Here is a 3,635-nt window from a genome sequence, read left to right as displayed (position 1 = left end):
CGGTGGGTAATTGTCGAGATGTACCTTGGTGATGTAGTTGTTCTTTACATGCGCGATATAATTGTTTAGCTGTGGCGCGATCCCATAGATTCTGGCGTTTAACGTGGCGATGTTGTTTTCGAAGGTAGCGACTGTTTTTTCGACTGCTGATTGGACAATTTTTTTTTCCCATCGGGGCGTGAATGTTCGTCATAAATGCTTCTTGAAATAACAGGCACCTTGTATCTACTATAGCTGCAACGTCGGCCTTGGTCAACGTCGTTCCCGGCTGTCTGTTTATGTTTTCGAGTTCCTGGCATTTTCGATGCAGCTTGTCTGTGAGTTCTTGTTGTTCTTTGCATTTTTGAAGCAGTTTGTTGTTGAGCTCTTGCTGTTTCTGTTGACTGCGGAGTAGCTTGTCTATGAGGTTTTGCTGGCTTGCAATTGGCAGTGCTGATTCTGCAGTTTGCCCTGCTGGTTCTGCTGTTTGTTTTCTAGGACCTGTATGACTGCGGCTTCGGCCGATGCATCCTAGCTGCTCGTACCGCCCGAGTCGCTCGAGCCGCGTACCGCGTCGGCGTAGCTCGCGCGCCTGACTGAGCGGGAGCGAGAGCGAGAGCGGGAACGTGAGCGCGAAGGACTTCGCAGTATTGGCTTGGAGCTGCTGTGTCTGGGGGAGCTGCTCGCACTGACACTGCTCGAGCTGGTGGTCGAGGTGCCCAGCTCCGAGAACTCTTCCCTGCTGGAGCTCTAGTGGTTGTCTCTTTCTTGTAGTCTGTTAAGGCGCTGTTGCCGTATATTGTAGGGTGGAGGGCTTGGCTTCAGTCTTTTCTTGTACTCTGTACTTGTAGTTTCGTGCGCTTCTCCGCAGAGCTTGCAGGTCGGTTTGCAGTCATGGTCTGGTGGTTGTCCAGTCTTGCCACATTTGTAGCAAAAATCTGGGATCGCTTTCGGACAGGCGTCTTGGCGGTGTCCCATGTTGCCACAGGTGCGGCAGTACTGCACTGACTTGTGATCTTGTCTGCAGCGGAAGTCTACGCTCTGGAAGATGATGTAGTAGGGAACGTGCGGTACTTCGAAGAATACCACTGCCACGGTCGCTTGACCCATCATTCGGGCGTGAAGAACGGTGTGTCGTGCCGGTGATCGGATTCCTGCCATAAGTCTTGCGGTGCTTGTTCCTGGTATGAGGCCTTTGATGACGCCTCGGGAGACGTCGTCCGGGGTTCGTATGTTGCCTTTGACGTTGTGGTAAGTGCCTCCGAGCTGTATTCTGTTGATGCTGACCACCATCCTGGCGCCTTCCTTGTCGACCGTGCTTGCGATGATTAAATTTTCGTTTCTCTGTACTTGTATACGGGTATTTTGTCATTGAAGTCCTGCTGCCATATAGTACACTCGCTCTACCGATGGCGTGCATGACTGTGACGGTATTCCATTTGGCGAGGTCGAGACCTGCTTGCGGGCGGTAGACGATCTTAAAGTCGTGAAGTGGCAGGGACGGCATCCTGGGTCGGCATTGTTGCTGTGAAGGTGCTGGATGAGACGTTTGTTCATCGGTTGGTTTTTTGCCGGCGTCTTTGAATTCGAGGTGTCCTTCTTGGCTTTCTTCTTTCTTGTGATCCAGGCGCTTTCCGCTTCGATTGTTCGGCCGCATTCTGCGTCATAGTTCCAGGTACCTTCCCCGGTGTTTTCTTCCGTCCGGTCTGTTTGCATTGCATTTACTTGATCTTCTTTCTGGCTCTTTGACATTTCGCTTGCAGCAGCTGCATCTCGGCTCATCGTAGGGGCTCTTCGCCGCGGCGTGGACGAGCGCTGGTGTGGTCGTGCTCACGCGGCGCGCGGCGCGAGGGTGTTTCTGCCGATGAGATTGCGGGAGCTGGTTCTGGCGTTAGGCTTAACCCGGCGGGCAGGCGGTCGTCGGGAATAACGCTTGATATATTGAGATAAGGTGCACTCACCCGAAAGTGGCTAGTGTCCGCTGATTTCTCTCGCCTTGCCGGTTGCACCTGTGCAACACTTGGGTTCGTCACTCGTCTTGTTCCGGGGTGAGAAGCACGAGAAGCGGAAGCCCATGTGAGACACGTCTGTAGTCCACGGCCCCTCTCATCATCAGGATTGATTGGAATTTTCTCTTGCGAACAATTCAGGTGCAAGAACATTTTGTGAGTACGGGCCCAGAGGACGAATCCCAAAGCTTTTTGTTCGTAAGTGCTTTTTGCTATTGGCCAGTTGACTTTATATTATATTATTTATATGTCCTGAAACAGGATTGACTGCGATTTCCTCTTTAGTGAAATTTAAGCGCGAGAGCATTTTGTGAATTCGGATTCGCAATACTTCGCTTACGTGGGCGTTTCGTAGATGATTGAGACTAGGTGTTCTGGTTGCCTTTAACACTTTCAGTACGATCGCGCTGTGCGCTTACAGGTGAAAATGAGCCGAAGATGGCAACTTCTCGTACGTTTGCGAGATGCAGTTTTGCTGGCAGGGAATCACTGACTAAACTAACGTGGGCGAAATTGAGTGAGTTAAGCGATACTTTTGTAACAACTACATATACCCTTTCATAAGGAAATGTTTTCCCGACTTCGCAGGAAGATTGAGGCTCGTGTAGTCAGGTACTGAATGGAAAGATGAGTGGTGTCAAACTTTCCTGCTAGGGTGACATGCCGGATTGTGGGCCAGACATATCTTTTACTGCTTTGTACTCTGGGTTTCTTTTTACTTCGTATCACATGAAGTAAGCACTCAAGTGTGCGTGCTGCGCGTACGGATTGCGTGCGCAACTGCTTCCACTTCGAACCTCTTTTTGGCGGCACGCTACCAGTTTGTACACAGGCGCAGGGGTCATTAGAGTGCTCACGTGCACACCTTGAGTACGTGATTAGCGCAGTTTTTGGCCTAAACAACCATTCTAGAGAGTTGGGGATCACGCGAACGTGTCGTAAACTGCACTATGTGCCTCTGTGGGCTTAAAGAGAACTGGACTTGCGATACACAAAGAAAAACATTCTCATTCCCCAGACACGTGAAACACGACGTGACAAACAGCGAGAAAACGAAGACACGATACTTACATTTGCGGAACAGAAGGCACGTAACAGCCACATAAAACAACTTTCCGCTAGCGCGACATGTAAACATGCACCATAGTTGTCGCTAAAGTTTGTTCTTTAAATAATGTCCCCGTGCGCCAGAGTCAAATAATTGCTTTCAAAATTTAAGTCGCCGGACACCTTCGTCTCTATGAGAACATCATCTATTCCTGGCGTCTTTCTCCGTTACTTCGTTTACGGCTGGGTTAGCACACTGTCTGGCTTAGAGTGCTTCCGTTATATCAAGTTTTAAACTGGCTGTATTTGAAGATAGTGCCGCGACAAACTTGCGAAGATGTGAGAACTGTGTCATGGGGTAATCGCATTCACTACTATTATGCTTGCTATCAATATTACTGAGTGCCAGCGCATATAACGTGGTTGATATTACTTAGCGAAATCAGCTATTGTGCGAAAGTTACTGAAAATTTGTCAGCGCCAATGTACGTCCGTGTTGGCTTCCAGCCTCTCGCCCAATGATATATATCGAACATCTTGTTAACTCATAGTGATGCATGTATTGTTTTTTTTAGTTTTACTTCAAGTATTGAAACTAAA

This window comes from Dermacentor andersoni, chromosome 5 (genome assembly GCF_023375885.2).
Source record: "Dermacentor andersoni chromosome 5, qqDerAnde1_hic_scaffold, whole genome shotgun sequence".
Taxonomy (NCBI): Eukaryota; Metazoa; Arthropoda; class Arachnida; order Ixodida; family Ixodidae; genus Dermacentor; species Dermacentor andersoni.
This window is presented reverse-complemented; position numbering follows the sequence as displayed.